Below are 19,393 nucleotides of genomic sequence, written 5' to 3' on the forward strand. Positions count from 1 at the left end.
TATCATAGCAGCAACAACAAGAAATGGGTGGGCTTAGAGGGCGATCTCGTTGGCGGGGATCCTCAGACGATATTGTGGAACACAGGAGGGGGGGGGGGCGAGGTCGAACCTTCCATTCATGACTAGAAACATGCTTCTACTTATTCGACAGAGTAGCAGAAATACTATAACCTCTACAGCCCCGGGTCCACTAACCCCAATCTACGACAATCCTCACTTCCCTGCAGGTCTCCGTAGGGAAAATTTCCTGAGTAAAAACAGAGCTTCAAAACCCATTATATTTGACTTCATAAACCAGACAGGTATTAAGTCCCTACGGGAGATATACCGGGGGGGGAACCTCCTGAGGGCTCTTGGTTCTTTTACGAACAACTAAAGAGCTTCATAGGCACATTATTTAAACTCAACAAGTCCATGGGGGTGTTGACCCCTTTCGAGAAAATCTGTCTCGCGGAGGAGCCCCCGTCTCATAAGGTGTCCCTCTTATATAATCTTTTCCAGGAGAGTCAGACTCCAACACATGACTTCCCAACATTTTTCTCAAAATGGGAGAGTGACTTGGGGATTTCATTATCCCAGGAGGAAAGGGATAAGATTTCGCTGTTCACCTTTATGACTTCGCTGTCGGCCGTATCACAGGAGAGGAGTTACAAGGTTCTGTCGAGGTGGTATAGATGCCCCTGCCAGGTTCACACCATGTTCCCAGTGATACCGGATATCTGTTGGAGATGCTCATCAGAAAAAGGGACTTATGTCCATATCTGGTGGGAATGCCCACCCATAAAGAAATTCTGGATGCTGGTTTTCGATCTTCATAACAAATTAGCCTTTCGCAAAATACAACCCACAGTGGAACTGGCCCTCTTGTCTCTGTGTGACATGTCGATATCTGGTTTTAAGAGGAGTCTTCTCAGACATTTTCTGACGGCTGCCAGGAATTTGATTCCTAGATACTGGAAGCAAGATCGTTACCCCTCAGGCTCCGACTTTGTTGCGGAGCTTAACAACATTTACAGAATGGAACCGTTGATGAGTGAATCCATGGGGGACTCGATGACATTTTTTAACACTTGGGCTTCATGGATTGTATTCAGGGAGACCCCGGAACTGGATGCATGGTTGTCCAGGTCCTAATTCATATCTGGAGCCGATCTGGGAGCGCTCGTGTAACGGCAGCGACCTATATCCTCTGACTTGCTGTTGTGGCCTGGAGCCAATGTTGATGACTCAATGTTCTTCTCTCCTCTACGTGGGGCTTGGGATCGGCCCGGGAGGGGTGTCGCACTCCTCACGCATAGTGTACCCTCTTACCTTCACCCGCTTTCCTTTCCCCTCCCCCTTTTTTTTTTTTCTCTTTCTTTCCTCCTCTTTCCGTTTCTTTAATTCTTTCTACTTTTGCTTACTTTTTATATCTAGTGACATTATACACTAATACAAAGGATTAATATAGCTAGTAATGCTTGATTGCCTTTGATGCTGCTTATTAGTTTCAACTGTAAGAATATCATTACTAATTTGAAAGTGTTATCGTTCGCAGTGGCCAACTACATTTAATACCTACTGAGATTCTCTCTTTTTATATGATCTACGGACTTTAACCCGCTGAGTTTAACAATTGTTTCAGCATTGTACTATTGTTTGTATTGTTTATTTGCTTCAATAAACCTGATTTATACAAATAGTAAGAAACTAAAAAATGATAGTGTTGGCCCCCTTAAAAATAGTCTGGGTGAGATGGTGGATGAGGATGAGGAAAAAGCCAATATGCTAAATGACTTTTTTTCATCAGTATTTACACAAGAAAATCCCATGCAGACAAAATGTCTAGTGATAAAAATTCCCAATTAAATGTCACCTGCTTAACCCAGCAGGAAGTGCGGCGGCGTCTAAAAATCACTAAAATTGACAAATCTCCGGGCCCGGATGGGATACACCCCCGAGTACTACAGGAATTAAGTTCAGTCATTGATAGACCATTATTTTTAATCTTTAAAGACTCCATAATAACAGGGTCTGTGCCACAGGACTGGCGTATAGCAAATGTGGTGCCAATATTCAAAAAGGGAACAAAAACTGAACTCGGAAATTATAGGCCAGTAAGCTTAACCTCTACTGTGGGTAAAATCCTGGAGGGCATTCTAAGGGACGCTATACTGGAGTATCTGAAGAGGAATAGCCTCATGACCCAGTATCAGCACGGGTTTACTAGGGACCGTTCATGTCAGACTAATTTGATCAGTTTCTATGAAGAGGTAAGTTCCGGATTGGACCAAGGGAACCCAGAGGATGTAGTGTATATGGACTTTTCAAAAGCTTTCGATACGGTGCCACACAAAAGGTTGATACATAAAATGAGAATAATGGGGATAGGGGAAAATATGTGCAAGTGGGTTGAGAGCTGGCTCAGGGATAGGAAACAAAGGGTGGTTATTAATGGAGCACACTCGGACTGGGTAGCGGGTGGGGTACCACAGGGGTCAGTATTGGGCCCTCTTCTTTTTAACATATTTATTAATGACCTTGTAGGGGACATTCAGAGTAGAATTTCAATATTTGCAGATGACACTAAACTCTGCAGGGTAATCAATACAGAGGAGGACAATTTTATATTACAGGATGATTTATGTAAACTAGAAGCTTGGGCTGATAAATGGCAAATGAGCTTTAATGGGGATAAATGTATGGTCATGCACTTGGGTAGAAGTAATAAGATGTATAATTATGTGCTTAATTCTAAAACTCTGGGCAAAACAGTCAATGAAAAAGACCTGGGTGTATGGGTGGATGACAAACTCATATTCAGTGGCCAGTGTCAGGCAGCTGCTACAAAGGCAAATAAAATAATGGGATGCATTAACAGAGGCATAGATGCTCATGAGGAGAATATAATTTTACCTCTATACAAGTCACTTGTTCAACCACACTTAGAATACTGTGCACAGTTCTGGTCTCCGGTGTATAAGAAAGACATAGCTGAACTAGAGCGGGTGCAGAGAAGAGCGACCAAGGTTATTAAAGGACTGGGGGGTATGCAATACCAAGATAGGTTATTACACTTGGGGCTATTTAGTTTGGAAAAACGAAGACTAAGGGGTGATCTTATTTTAATGTATAAATATATGAGGGGACAGTACAAAGACCTTTCTGATGATCTTTTTAATCATAGACCTGAAACAGGGACAAGGGGGCATCCTCTGCGTTTGGAGGAAAAAAGGTTTAAGCATAATAACAGACGCGGATTCTTTACTGTAAGAGCAGTGAGACTATGGAACTCTCTGCCGTATGTTGTAATGAGTGATTCATTACTTAAATTTAAGAGGGGACTGGATACCTTTCTGGAAAAGTATAATGTTACAGGGTATATACACTAGATTCCTTGATAGGGCGTTGATCCAGGGAACTAGTCTGATTGACGTATGTGGAGTCGGGAAGGAATTTTTTTCCCCAATGTGGAGCTTACTCTTTGCCACATGGGGTTTTTTTTGCCTTCCTCTGGATCAACATGTTAGGGCATGTTAGGTTAGGCTATGGGTTGAACTAGATTGACATATAGTCTTCCTTCAACCTTAATAACTATGTAACTATGTAACTTGGGTATTTTCTATCATATAGACCCCTCAAAATGACTTCAAATGAGATGTGGTCTCTAAAAAAAAATGGTGTTGTAAAAATGAGAAATTGCTGGTCAACTTTAAACCCTTATAACTCCCTAACAAAAAAAAATTTTGGTTCCAAAATTGTGCTGATGTAAAGTAGACATGTGAGAAATGTTACTTATTAAGTATTTTGTGTGACATATCTCTGTGATTTAATTGCATAAAAATTCAAAGTTGGAAAATTGCAAAATTTTCATAATTTTCGCCAAATCTCCGTTTTTTTCACAAATAAACGCAGGTACTATCAAAGAATTTTTACCACCATCATGAAGTACAATATGTCACGAGAAAACAATGTCAGAATCACTGGGATCCGTTGAAGTGTTCCAGAGTTATAACCTCATAAAGGGACAGTGGTCAGAATTGTAAAAATTGGCCCGGTCATTAACGTGCAAACCACCCTTGGGGGTAAAGGGGTTAATGTTAAATATAGGGAAAAAACGCATGCGTTTTTTTTTTTTGCTAAAACGCAACGCCAAAAAACGCACATGTGAAACCAGCCTTAGTTTTTGGTTCATGTATTCCCAAAATAAAGCGTTTTGAAACTTATCCAAAATACCTCTCTTTGTCCGTGGAGGCGGGTCCTCACTCCCCAGCTTGAACCGCTACTCTGCCGTCACTCAAATCTTCAGGGGCTTTCGGCGCCGCCCCCTCCGCGCTGTTTTCGCTTCAAAACCGGCACCTGCGCTGTGTACTACTGTGTTGTGCAGTAAGCTCTGGCCGTCTGACGTCCCAGCCAGGCTTGCAGACTGCGCGTGTGCGGACAGTGCGGCCACCCACCTTGGGAATCCCAGCCCCGCAGTGTGTTATGCATTATGCACAGTGCGGGGCTGGGATTCATAGGCAGGGCGGCCACACAGGCGCAGTCTGCAAGCCTGGCTGTGAGGTCAGATGGCCAGACCTCACTGCGCCTGCCCCACACAGTAGTACACAGCGCAGGCGCCGGATTTCAAGCAAAAACAGCGCGGAGGGGGCGGCACCCGGAGCCATGGAATATTTGAGTGACGGCAGTGTGGCGATTCAAGCAGGGGGGGGTGAGGACCTGCCTCCCTGGATAAGGACAGGTACTTTGGAAAAGTAATAAAACGCTTTATTTGGGGAATACATGCACCAAAAACTAAAAGAGCCACCATGTTAGAATGCAGTATTACTGCTGCACAAGGTGGCTTTCAGTTTATAACGGCTGGAGGGGGTGACAGTGGCCCTTTAAGGCTCGTCCATAACTACTTTATTATACTCTACTAGATGGCAGCCCGATTCTAAAGAATCGGGAGTCTAGAATCCATATATACTTGAAATTCGGCAGGAGCTTGAAGAGCCACGTCACTGGGCCCGCCTCCACGCAGTAGAAACTGTTGTGAATTCTGTGGCTGAGTTCACTTCTGTGGTCACAAGTGGTATTGCAGTCTCTGGGCTTCCTCCCTCAGGTGTTTTGGTGAGCTCGTTGGCTGCCTTGCTATTTAGCTCCACCTGAGTCTGTCTTCCTTGCTCCTTGTCAATGTTCCAGTGTTGGATCTGAGCTACTGCATCTTTCCTTGGGCCTGCTGCTCTGCTAGATAAGTGCTTCTAGTTTGTTTTCTGTTTTTTCTGTCCAGCTTGCTATTAACTTTTGCTGGAAGCTCTGAGAAGCAAAGGGGTGCACCGCCGTGCTGTTAGTTCGGCACGGTGGGTCTTTTTGCCCCTTTGCGTGGTTTTCGTTTTAGGGTTTTTTGTAGACTGCATAGTTCTCTTTGCTATCCTCGCTCTGTCTAGAATATCGGGCCTCACTTTGCTGAATCTATTTCATTCCTACGTTTGTCTTTTCATCTTGCTAACAGTCATTATATGTGGGGGGCTGCCTATTCCTTTGGGGTATTTCTCTGAGGTAAGTCAGGCTTGTATTTCTATCTTCAGGCTAGTCAGCTCCTCAGGCAGTGCCGAGTTGCATAGGTAGTTGTTAGGCGCAATCCACTGCTGCTTATAGTTGTGTGAGGATAGATTAGGTACTGCAGTCTACAGAGATTCCACGTCTCAGAGCTCGTCCTATTGTTTTTGGTTATTGCCAGATCTCTGTATGTGCGCTGATTACTGCACGCTGTGTTGCCTGATTGCCAGCCATAACAGTACAAGGAGCCACACCAATGATTCCCAATAGAGGGAAAAAAGAAATCCTGACATCATTTTTTTTTCTTAGCTCTGTCTTCAGTCTTTTTTTTCCCCTAGACATTAGAGTGCTTCAGGACACAGCTGTGGACATGGATATTCAGGCTCTGTGCTCCTCAATGGATAATCTCGTTGTAAAAGTACAAAAGATTCAAGATACTATTGATCAGAAATCGATGCTAGAACCAAGAATTCCGATTCCTGATTTGTTTTTTGGTGACAGAACTAAGTTCCTGAGCTTCAGAAATAATTGTAAGCTATTTTTGGCCTTGAAACCTCATTCTTCTGGTAATCCTATTCAACAGGTTTTGATTATTATTTCTTTTTTGCGCGGCGACCCACAGGACTGGGCGTTTTCTCTTGCGCCAGGAGACCCTGCATTGAGTAGTGTCGATGCGTTTTTCCTGGCGCTCGGATTGCTTTACGATGAGCCTAATTCAGTGGATCAGGCTGAGAAAAATCTGTTGGCTTTATGCCAGGGTCAGGATGATATAGAAGTATATTGTCAGAAATTTAGAAAGTGGTCAGTACTCACTCTGTGGAATGAATCTGCACTAGCGGCTTTGTTCAGAAAGGGTCTCTCTGAAGCTCTTAAGGATGTAATGGTGGGATTTCCTATGCCTGCTGGTTTGAATGAGTCCATGTCCTTGGCCATTCAGATCGGTCGTCGCTTGCGCGAGCGTAAATCTGTGCACCATCTGGCGGTATTGTCTGAGAGTAAACCTGAGCCTATGCAGTGCGACAGGACTATGACTAAAGTAGAACGGCAAGAACACAGACGTCTGAACAGACTGTGTTTCTATTGTGGTGATTCTACTCATGCTATTTCTAATTGTCCTAAACGCACTAGGCGGTTCGATAGCTGTGCCGTTATTGGTACTGTACAGTCCAAATTCCTTTTGTCCATTACCTTAATGTGCTCTTTGTCATCGTATTCTGTCATGGCGTTTGTGGATTCAGGCGCTGCCCTGAATCTGATGGATTTGGATTATGCTAAACGTTGTGGATTTTTCTTGGAGCCTTTGCGGTGTCCTATTCCGTTGAGAGGAATTGATGCTACACCTTTGGCCAAGAATAAGCCTCAGTACTGGGCCCAGCTGACCATGTGCATGGCTCCTGCACATCAGGAAGTTATTCGCTTTCTGGTACTGCATAATTTGCATGATGTGGTCGTGTTGGGGTTGCCATGGCTACAAACCCATAATCCAGTATTGGATTGGAACTCTATGTCGGTAACCAGCTGGGGTTGTCAGGGAGTACATGGTGATGTTCCATTTTTGTCTATTTCGTCATCCATTCCTTCTGACATCCCAGAGTTCTTGTCGGACTTTCAGGATGTATTTGAAGAGTCCAAGTCTGATGCCCTACCTCCGCATAGGAATTGTGATTGTGCTATCGATTTGATTCCTGGTAGTAAATTCCCTAAGGGTCGTTTATTTAATTTGTCCGTACCTGAACACACCGCTATGCGCAGTTATGTGAAGGAGTCCCTGGAGAAGGGACATATTCGCCCATCGTCGTCACCATTGGGAGCAGGGTTCTTTTTTGTAGCCAAGAAGGATGGTTCGCTAAGACCGTGTATTGATTACCGCCTTCTTAATAAGATCACTGTTAAGTTTCAGTATCCCTTGCCATTGATTTCTGACTTGTTTGCTCGGATTAAGGGGGCTAGTTGGTTCACCAAGATAGATCTTCGTGGTGCGTATAATCTGGTGAGAATCAGGCAAGGAGATGAATGGAAAACGGCATTTAATACGCCCGAGGGTCATTTTGAGTATCTGGTGATGCCGTTTGGACTTGCCAATGCTCCATCTGTTTTTCAGTCTTTTATGCATGACATTTTCCGTGAGTATCTGGATAAATTCTTGATTGTTTACTTGGATGACATTTTGATCTTCTCTGATGATTGGGAGTCTCATGTGAAGCAAGTCAGAATGGTTTTCCAGGTACTGCGTGCTAATTCCTTGTTCGTGAAGGGATCAAAGTGTCTCTTCGGTGTGCAGAAAGTTTCATTTTTGGGGTTCATCTTTTCCCCTTCTACTATCGAGATGGATCCGGTTAAGGTTCAGGCCATCCAGGATTGGACTCAGCCGACATCTCTAAAAAGTCTGCAGAAATTCCTGGGCTTTGCTAATTTTTATCGTCGCTTCATCTGTAATTTTTCTAGCATTGCCAGACCATTGACCGATTTGACCAAGAAGGGTGCTGATTTGGTTAATTGGTCTTCTGCTGCCGTGGAAGCTTTTCAGGAGTTGAAGCGTCGTTTCTGCTGTGCCCCTGTGTTGTGTCAACCTGATGTTTCTCTTCCGTTCCAGGTCGAGGTTGATGCTTCTGAGATTGGTGCAGGGGCGGTTTTGTCACAGAGAGGTTCTGGTTGCTCAGTGTTCAAACCATGTGCTTTCTTTTCCAGGAAATTTTCTGCTGCTGAGCGTAATTATGATGTGGGCAACCGAGAGTTGCTGGCCATGAAGTGGGCATTCGAGGAGTGGCGTCATTGGCTTGAGGGTGCTAAGCATCGCGTGGTGGTATTGACTGATCATAAGAACCTTACTTATCTTGAGTCTGCCAAGCGCTTGAATCCTAGACAGGCCCGTTGGTCGTTATTTTTTGCTCGTTTTGATTTTGTGGTTTCATACCTTCCGGGCTCTAAAAATGTGAAGGCGGATGCTCTGTCTAGGAGTTTTGTGCCCGACTCTCCGGGGTTATCTGAGCCGGCGAGTATCCTCAAGGAAGGAGTCATTGTGTCTGCCATCTCCCCTGATTTGCGGAGAGTGTTGCAGAAATTTCAGGCTAATAAACCTGATCGTTGTCCGGCCGAGAAACTGTTCGTCCCTGATAGGTGGACTAGTAAAGTTATCTCTGAACTTCATTGTTCGGTGCTGGCCGGTCATCCAGGAATCTTTGGTACCAGGGAGTTGGTTGCTAGATCCTTCTGGTGGCCATCTCTGTCACGGGATGTGCGTGCTTTTGTGCAGTCCTGTGGAATTTGTGCTAGGGCTAAGCCCTGCTGTTCACGTGCCAGTGGGTTGCTTTTGCCCTTGCCGGTCCCGAAGAGGCCTTGGACACATATTTCGATGGATTTCATTTCTGACCTTCCCGTTTCTCAAAAAATGTCGGTCATTTGGGTGGTCTGTGATCGCTTTTCTAAAATGGTCCATCTGGTGCCCTTGGTTAAATTGCCTTCCTCCTCTGATTTGGTGCCTTTGTTCTTCCAGCATGTGGTTCGTTTACATGGCATTCCTGAGAATATTGTTTCTGACAGAGGTTCCCAGTTTGTCTCGAGGTTCTGGCGAGCCTTTTGTGGTAGGATGGGCATTGACCCATCTTTCTCCTCGGCCTTCCATCCTCAGACTAATGGCCAGACCGAACGAACCAATCAGACCTTGGAAACATATCTGAGATGTTTTGTTTCCGCTGACCAGGATGATTGGGTGTCATTTTTGCCGTTGGCTGAGTTCGCCCTTAATAATCGGGCCAGCTCGGCTACCTTGGTCTCTCCATTTTTCTGCAATTCTGGGTTCCATCCTCGTTTCTCTTCAGGACAGGTTGAGTCTTCGGACTGTCCTGGTGTGGATTCTGTGGTGGACAGGTTGCAGCAGATCTGGACTCAGGTGGTGGACAATTTGACCTTGTCCCAGGAGAAGGCTCAGCTTTTCGCTAATCGCAGACGCCGTGTGGGACCCCGACTTCGTGTTGGGGATCTGGTTTGGTTATCTTCTCGTCATATTCCTATGAAGGTTTCCTCTCCTAAATTTAAACCTCGTTTTATTGGTCCGTATAGGATTTCTGAGATTCTCAATCCGGTGTCTTTTCGTCTGACCCTCCCAGACTCCTTTTCCATACATAATGTATTCCATAGGTCGTTGTTGAGGAGATACGTGGCACCTATGGTTCCATCTGTGGAGCCTCCTGCCCCTGTTTTGGTGGAGGGGGAATTGGAGTATATTGTGGAGAAGATTTTGGATTCTCGTGTCTCTAGACGGAAACTCCAGTATCTGGTCAAATGGAAGGGTTATGCTCAGGAAGATAATTCCTGGGTTTTTGCCTCTGATGTCCATGCCCCAGATCTTGTTCGTGCCTTTCATGTGGCTCATCCTGGTCGGCCTGGGGGTTCTGGTGAGGGTTCGGTGACCCCTCCTCAAGGGGGGGGTACTGTTGTGAATTCTGTGGCTGAGTTCACTTCTGTGGTCACAAGTGGTATTGCAGTCTCTGGGCTACCTCCCTCAGGTGTTTTGGTGAGCTCGTTGGCTGCCTTGCTATTTAGCTCCACCTGAGTCTGTCTTCCTTGCTCCTTGTCAATGTTCCAGTGTTGGATCTGAGCTACTGCATCTTTCCTTGGGCCTGCTGCTCTGCTAGATAAGTGCTTCTAGTTTGTTTTCTGTTTTTTCTGTCCAGCTTGCTATTAACTTTTGCTGGAAGCTCTGAGAAGCAAAGGGGTGCACCGCCGTGCTGTTAGTTCGGCACGGTGGGTCTTTTTGCCCCTTTGCGTGGTTTTCGTTTTAGGGTTTTTTGTAGACTGCATAGTTCTCTTTGCTATCCTCGCTCTGTCTAGAATATCGGGCCTCACTTTGCTGAATCTATTTCATTCCTACGTTTGTCTTTTCATCTTGCTAACAGTCATTATATGTGGGGGGCTGCCTATTCCTTTGGGGTATTTCTCTGAGGTAAGTCAGGCTTGTATTTCTATCTTCAGGCTAGTCAGCTCCTCAGGCAGTGCCGAGATGCATAGGTAGTTGTTAGGCGCAATCCACTGCTGCTTATAGTTGTGTGAGGATAGATTAGGTACTGCAGTCTACAGAGATTCCACGTCTCAGAGCTCGTCCTATTGTTTTTGGTTATTGCCAGATCTCTGTATGTGCGCTGATTACTGCACGCTGTGTTGCCTGATTGCCAGCCATAACAAGAAACTTGCTGTGAGGTAAAAATTCAAAAATCACACCAAAATGGCGGGCGGAGTGTGTCACAGTACGGCACGTTTCTGATTGGTCGCTCGCAGCAGGCGGCAACCAATCAGACACTGGACACTGTTGACGTCACTTATCTCCGGACATTAGCTCCGGACATTAGCTCCGGACATTAGCTCCGGACAGGAAGTTGGCACAAATTGCAGGAAGTAGTATTCTAGGCAATTATATATTAGATTATCCTGTACACAGTGGAGGAGATAGAAATCACAGGTCCGACAGCAACAGCTGGAATTGGGCCCTCCAATGTAAAGAAAGAAAAAAAGAATCTATCTATCTACATAAAGCTGAGTGTGTGTGTGTGTGTGTGTGTGTGTGTGTGTGTGTGTGCGTGTGCGTGTGTCAAGCCACACCCATTCCACATAGCAACCAATCACTAAGCATCTTTCATTTCACCAGAGCTGTTTAAAGGAAGCTGAGCTGTGATTGGTTGCTATGAGCAACAGTTTTCCCACTCCACAACACCTCAGCAGACACTGACCGGGTGGGAGAAATCCAGCATCCCTGGGAACATAAGCTCCAGCCATTGTCTGCCCCCAGAAAGGAGCAGAGAGCACATGACAGAAATGACAGAATAGCGATCTATTGTTACCGGCATAGAAAATCGCATCATCAGCGGCCGCACACAGAGCCGCACTGTCAGGTTACATAACAGCACATCTCCAGGAACTCCCTGCTCAGCGCCACCCAGCCCGGGACTATGGGATGGAGGATGTGTGATGGGTATATGGGCACTGGACTATGGGATGGAGGATGTGTGATGGGCATATGGGCACTGGACTATGGGATGGAGGATGTGTGATGGGTATATGGGCACTGGACTATGGAATGGAGGATATGTATGATGGGTATATGGGCACTGGACTATGGGATGGAGGATGTGTGATGGGTATATGGGCACTGGACTATGGAATGGAGGATGTGTATGATGGGTTTATGGGCACTGGACTATGGGATGGAGGACGTGTATGATGGGTATATGGGCTCTGGACTAAGGGATGGAGAATGTGTATGATGGGTATATGGCATGAGACTAGGGGATGGAGGATGTGTGATGGGTATATGAGCATGGGACTATGGGATGGATGATGTGTATAATGGGTATATGAGCACGGTTCTATGGGATGGAGGATATGTATGATGGGTATATGGACACGGGGCTATGGGATGGAGGATATGTATGATGGTATATGAGCACGGGACTATGGGATGGAGGATGTGCGATGGGTATATGGGCACTGGACTATGGAATGATGTGTATGATGGGTATATGGGCACGGTTCTATGGGATGGAGGATATGTATGATGGGTATATGGACACAGGACTATGGGATGGAGGATATGTATGATGGGTATATGGGCACGGGACTATGGGATGGAGGATGTGTGATGGGTATATGGGCACGGGACTATGGTGTGGAGGATATGTATGATGGGTATATAGGCACGGGACTATGGGATGGAGGATGTGTGATGGGTATATGGGCACGGGACTATGGGCTGGAGGATATGGTATATGGGCACTGGACTAAGGGATGGAGGATGTGTGATGTGTATATGGGCACTAGACTATGGGGTGGAGGATATGTATGATGGGTATATAGGCACGGGACTATGGGATGGAGGATGTGTGATGGGTATATGGGCACTAGACTATGGGGTGGAGGATATGTATGATGGGTATATAGGCACGGGACTATGGGATGGAGGATGTGTGATGGGTATATGGGCACGGGACTATGGGCTGGAGGATATGGTATATGGGCACTGGACTAAGGGATGGAGGATGTATGATGGGTATATGGGCACTGGACTATGGGATGGAGGATATGTATGATGGGTATATTGGCACTGGGCTATGGGATGGAGGATATGTATGATGGGTATATGGGCACTGGACTATGAGATGCAGGATGTGTGATGATCTCCCGCTCTACTGCAACATCCTTTTCTGTGGTCCCCCTGCTAACACCCTTGCTCCTCTCCAGTCCATCCTTAACTCTGCTGCCCGACTAATTCATCTCTCTCCTCAATACTCCTCCGCTTCTCCCTCTGCAAATCTCTTCACTGGCTACCATTCCCTCAGTGTATCCAGTTCAAATTACTAATACTGACCTACAAGGCCATCTGTAACCTGTCTCCTCCATACATCTCTGAACTAATCTCCTGATATCTTCCTTCACGTAATCTCCGGTCCTCCCAAGACCTCCTTCTCTACTCCACACTTATTCGCTCTTCACCCAGCGGCCTCCAAGACTTCTCCCGAATATCCCCCATCCTCTGGAATTCGTTGCCCCATCACGTCCGACTATCAACCACATTCGGATCGTTCTGACGGAACCTGAAAGCCCACCTCTTCAGGAAAGCCTACAGCCTACACTGACCCCGCTGCCTCCTCACCAACACCGGAGCTGCTGCAACCCCCCAACCTACTGTCTCCTTCCTCACCATCCTGTAGAATGTAAACCCGCAAGGGCAGGGTCCTCTCTCCTCTGTATCAGTCTGTGATTGTTAGGTTTACTGTAAGTGATATCTGTAACTTGTATGTAACCCCTTCTCATGTACAGACCATGGAATCAATGGTGCTATATAAATAAATAATAATAATAGTATATGGGCACTGGACTATGGGATGAAGGATAATCACTATAATTTGTTGTAACTAACCACAGTTAGTTACTATGCCCGGGCAATGCCGGGCTCTTCAGCTAGTGTATATATATATATATATATATATATATATATATATATATATATAGTAACATAGTAACATAGTTAGTAAGGCCGAAAAAAGACATTTGTCCATCCAGTTCAGCCTATATTCCATTATAATAAATACCCAGATCTACGTCCTTCTACAGAACCTAATAATTGTATGATACAATATTGTTCTGCTCCAGGAAGACATCCAGGCCTCTCTTGAACCCCTCGACTGAGTTCGCCATCACCACCTCCTCAGGCAAGCAATTCCAGATTCTCACTGCCCTAACAGTAAAGAATCCTCTTCTATGTTGGTGGAAAAACCTTCTCTCCTCCAGACGCAAAGAATGCCCTCTTGTGCCCGTCACCTTCCTTGGTATAAACAGATCCTCAGCGAGATATTTGTATTGTCCCCTTATATACTTATACATGGTTATTAGATCGCCCCTCAGTCGTCTTTTTTCTAGACTAAATAATCCTAATTTCGCTAATCTATCTGGGTATTGTAGTTCTCCCATCCCCTTTATTAATTTTGTTGCCCTCCTTTGTACTCTCTCTAGTTCCATTATATCCTTCCTGAGCACCGGTGCCCAAAACTGGACACAGTACTCCATGTGCGGTCTAACTAGGGATTTGTACAGAGGCAGTATAATGCTCTCATCATGTGTATCCAGACCTCTTTTAATGCACCCCATGATCCTGTTTGCCTTGGCAGCTGCTGCCTGGCACTGGCTGCTCCAGGTAAGTTTATCATTAACTAGGATCCCCAAGTCCTTCTCCCTGTCAGATTTACCCAGTGGTTTCCCGTTCAGTGTGTAATGGTGATATTGATTCCTTCTATGGTGATATTGATTCCTTCTAGTCATATCTCCCGACTATGCAGATTGCATGCTGTCGTTGTAGGCCCAGACTAGATGGTATGGAGATGAATGAGGGATACCAAAGTTCAAAAATAGACTTTCCTTTACTTAACAAGAACTTGATGAGAAGTTTATACATCAGATAGCAGGCACAACACTTGATGAATGATTCTTTTGCATTGTGCAGAGTCAGGAACTTTCCGGTTCCATGTGGCGGTACATAACTTTTGTTATAAGCCACAATAGTGCAGCAAACTTGAGCTAATGACCTCTTCCTGCTCTTTGTCTCCACTATGCTCCCTGCCTGGAATCCAAATTCTTATTGCCATTATATCTTTGCTTACCTTCAGAACTGATGTCTCCCTCCTGACACACAACACCATATCAATTCAGGAGGACTGCAATCATATAGACCAAAGTTCGTCACGAAGGCGGTGAAATGTGCGTCGAGGCCCTTGCGTGTCTCATCATTGCTCCAGCACAGGGTGATCATCATGTCTCAAGGTAAATTACTCTATTTAAAATCTACTTCCCCCTGATACCATGGACAGACTGGTTCAACAACTGCATTTGGTCATGATGGGGAGTAATTAGGAGCCATAAGGTGCAGATTATATTCATACTGCAAATAGATCCCTTATCATCGTAACGCATGACTACTCTAGGTATAACTAATGTATTAACCCCTAATCTGACCTATTAACTAGTTCCATACGGTGCAGCAAATCTAATTATCACTCCATACCACTCTGTGCAATAGTGCCGATTGAGACAATTGTTTTTCTCTACCCTAAAGGTACCTTCACACTGAGCAACTTTAGAATGAGAACGACAGCGATCCGTGACGTTGCAGCGTCCTGGATAGCGATCTCGTTGTGTTTGACACGCAGCAGCGATCAGGATCCTGCTGTGACATCGCTGGTCGTAGCTGAAAGTCCAGAACTTTATTTGGTCGTCAGGTCGGCGTGATTCGTCATGTTTGACAGCAAAAGCAACGATGCCAGCAATGTTTTTTCACGGAGCTAACAACCAGCGAGAACGATAAGTACGTCACTGGATCGCTCCTGCATCATTCTGGAGTTGCTGTGTTTGACATCTCTACAGCGACCTAAACAGCGACGCTCCAGCGATCTAGTTTAGGTCGGATCGTTGTCTATATCGCTGGAGCGTCCCTAAATGTGACGGTACCTTAAGTGTCACACTTACCAACTTTTTATGGTAACAATTATTTTTAGCTGCTTCTCATATATGAACGCCCTTTGTATTTTTGTCTATCTAATATGTTAACATGTATAATAAAATGTATATCTTTTCACTAAGAAACCCCCTTACTCTTTATTGAGATGTCTAGTTGAAATGCTGACTTTAGATAAGGTGTAATGATATTGTCACGATTGGACTGGCGAGTAAACTGGGACCAGGGGCACCTTTCCTGGCCCTAGCTCTAGGGGGCGCCCTAACTCGCCCTGTTCCCCGGGATACTTCAGATGGCGAGGATGCCGGGGCCTCCGCCCTCGCCCTGTCACTTGACTGCCGCCCTGCGTCTGTCCCCCTCCCTCACCCAGGGAAGAGAGGCGCTACCGTGTAAAACTGTACACCAACCTGACAAACAGGGAAACAAAGACAAGGATAAAAAGAAAACTCCACTCACACAAAATATGCTCTCACAAATAACAGAGGTATACACCAGGGTGTGAAGGACGGGAGGGTAAATAAAGCAGGTAAGGATGAGGAATTTTCCAAGCGTACAAACCATACAACTGTCGCACAATAAATTCCTCCAGCTCTCCAAACACCAGCTCCTCACTACTCCAGGTCTATCAAGCAAGTGCTATCTCAGACAAGGATCTGGCCAGAAGGCCTAGCTTTTATAGGAGAGAGGAGTGGCTAACCGAGCACAGCTGAAAACAGGAATTTCCACATGGCCTATTAACCCCTGTCCTGCTGAAAGAAAACAAAACACCTTTAATACACAGGAGAAGCGCTTCTTCTCAGCGATGAAGCAGAAGCCGTCAGACGCCGTGGTCTTCTGGTACTGCTCTGTCGTGGTAACTCCGTGACAGATATAGTAAGATGTTTTTTCACTAAAGAGGTCTAAGTTTTTGCTTTTTTGGTGCAATGTGTTAGGCATAAGGGGTTAGGTTCCGCTTGGCCACGGTAACCGTTTTGTAGGTTGTCTCTTGCCTTGTCCATGTATGGTTTGGTCCAGTAGCCCATTTATCATCAGATTTATCCTGGTTCATTGACATCTGACGCGGAACTCGTTAATCCAGACAACGTCCGAGCTGGCATGACTCTCTCTGTTTTGTTCGTGACACTCATGTTTATTAAGGTAGGGTATGTGTCCACGTGCAGTAAACGCTGCGTGTTTGACACTGCATAGAGCCGCAGCGTCAAACACACAGCATACAGATGATACAGCATAGTGGAGGGGATTTAATGAAATCCCGTCTCCACTATGTGTGGTAACACGCACACGGCGGCCCTGCGACTCCGGACATGCTGCGCGTCTTTTCAGATCGCAGCATGCCCGTATATCTTGCGGCGACGCTGCTTCACCGCAAGATATAGCACAGGGCCCTATGCGATGGGTGCGATGATCCCGGATGTGTGCTGTGAACACATCCGCCATCATCGCATCCCCAGAAGGGGCGGAGCTTAGCGCAGAGCGGCAAAGCCGCTCCGACTAAACCACCGGCCATCCTGAAGGTGGACACATACCCTTAGGCACCATAGTGCTATGGACCACTACTGGTTTATTATGTCCAACAGGGCAGAGCCAGGATTTTAACCCCAGTCTCCCACATTCGTGGCTGTGATTTTACTAAAGGCGGCACATGTATTGTCGGCTTCTATTACATCTTTTACCGAATGGTACCGACCGTTTCCGATCTTAAGAAAAATGCTCGTGTTACCGATCATGAATCCGAATCTACCATATTTGTGCCGAATTTGTGTTTGCTGTTTGTTTTCCGAACATATTCGCTCATCTCTCATTATGGCCACCACAACCTGCTACACAAAATAAAAACCCCCACTCAGTATGGAGGCATTTACAGTCCACCACAACCCCAGTATAATGGCCCCTACCAGCCACACATTCAGCATGAGAGTCCCAACAGCTATTTTCTTAATATGATGCCCCCATAATTCCTGATATTTGAAAAAAAAAAACAAAAAAAACACACTACTCATCCAACCCTGTTCCCGAGGTACGCTGCTCTGGTCTGTGCGGTGTGAGTACTGAGGCTCCATACTACAGGTGTGATGTAGTGACATCATTGTGTCTGCAGTGCACGGAGTCTCAGACTCAGAAGCGAAGGCTGAATGGTGGATCAGGAGCTTTCGACTCCCTGATTGACTATTCTATTCAATGGTATCACCGTCATGGGAATGTGGATATTGCTGAAATTGTGATGATGGGAAGGAGAGGGTGACCAATACCACACCCCACTGAGCCCTGTCAATTCACAGGCATCATAGCAACCGAGTGGGCTACCATTTTGGATGATACACTCCTGCCTATCCAACTATCGTATAGTAAATATCTCATAGATCCTGGGTTCATCAGTATTTGCATCAAGAATGAGGCTAAGTGAGTATTTTATTGTCAGTGGTCGGAGGTAGTCAGTAAGGTGGATGGTACCATATTGTGCATGTAGGGGACAGTACTATGGGAACATTAGAATGTGGGGGATGGCAGTACTGTGGGGACAATATACTGTGTGTGTGAGGGGGATGCCAGTCCTGTGGAAACATTGTCCTGTGTCTGTGGGAAGCCACTATTGTGGGAACAAAATACTGTGTGTGGTGGGATGATGGCACTGTGGGAACTTTATACTGTGTGGGGGTTTAGCGGTACTAAGAAATGATTATACTATGTGGGGGGATGGAGGTACTGTAGAAACATTATACTGTGTGTGGTGGGATGGAGGTATTGTGGGAACTTTATACTGTGTGTGGGGGTATGGCGGTACTATGAGAAGATTATACTGTGTGTGGGGGTATGGCAGTACCATGAGAACATTATACTGTGTGTGGGGGTATGGCGGTACTATGAGAAGATTATTGTGTGTGTGGTGGGATGGAGCTACTGTAGGAACATTATACTGTGTATGGTGGGATGATGGCACTATGAGAAGATTATACTGTGTGTGGGGGTATGGCGGTACTGTTATTATTATTATTTATTTCTATAGGACCATGAATTCCATGGTGCTGTATATGAGAAGGAGTTACATCAAAATACAAATATCACTTACAGTAAACAAACTAACAATCACAGACTGGTACAGAGGGGAGAGGACCCTGCCCTTGTGGGCTTACATTCTATAGGATTATGGGGAAGGAGACAGTAGGTCGGGGGTTGCAGTAGCTCCGATGGTGTTCAGGTGGCCGTGTGGTCATACTGTGGGGTATACATAATAAAAACAGGTACAATAATCTTGAACAATACAAGTCACAACTAGTACAAGAGGAGAGAGGACCCTGCCCGCGAGGGCTCACATTCTACAAGTACTATGAGAAGATTATACTGTGTGTGGGGGTATGGCGGTGCTATGAGAAGATTATACTGTGTGTGGTGGGATGGAGGTACTATGAGAACATTATATTGTGTGTGGTGGGATGGAGGTACTGTAGGAACATTATACTGTGTGTGGGGGTATGGCGGTACTATGAGAACATTATACTGTGTGTGGGGGTATGGTGGTACTATGAGAACATTATACTGTGTGTGGGGGTATGGCGGTATTATGAGAAGATTATACTGTGTGTGGGGGTATGGTGGTACTATGAGAACATTATATTGTGTGTGGTGGTATGGCAGTAGTGTGAAAATACCTTTTTTAGGAGAGATGCCAGTACTGTGGAAACATTATACTGTGTGAGCGGCATCATATATATTACATAAGGGGTGTAAAAAGGAGAGTCATAAAAAAGACTCCTCAGGGCTGTGCTGCATTTGTACAAATACTGCCATCTGCCGTCCAGACGGGACCATGTGACATCAATGGGAAGAGGGAGGTTTCAGGAAGGAAGAGTCTAGATGGTGCACCTGGTCAGGAGACCT

At 45.6% G+C, this 19,393-nt stretch overlaps 1 protein-coding gene across 1 annotated transcript in view; it reads right to left on the bottom strand.

The window, feature by feature from the left end:
* Positions 1-19,393, bottom strand: part of LOC138663475 (gastrula zinc finger protein XlCGF57.1-like) — a 64,999-nt gene that overhangs the window by 45,158 nt on the left and 448 nt on the right. The window lies entirely within an intron of this gene.

This window comes from Ranitomeya imitator, chromosome 2 (genome assembly GCF_032444005.1).
Source record: "Ranitomeya imitator isolate aRanImi1 chromosome 2, aRanImi1.pri, whole genome shotgun sequence".
NCBI lineage: Eukaryota > Metazoa > Chordata > Amphibia > Anura > Dendrobatidae > Ranitomeya > Ranitomeya imitator.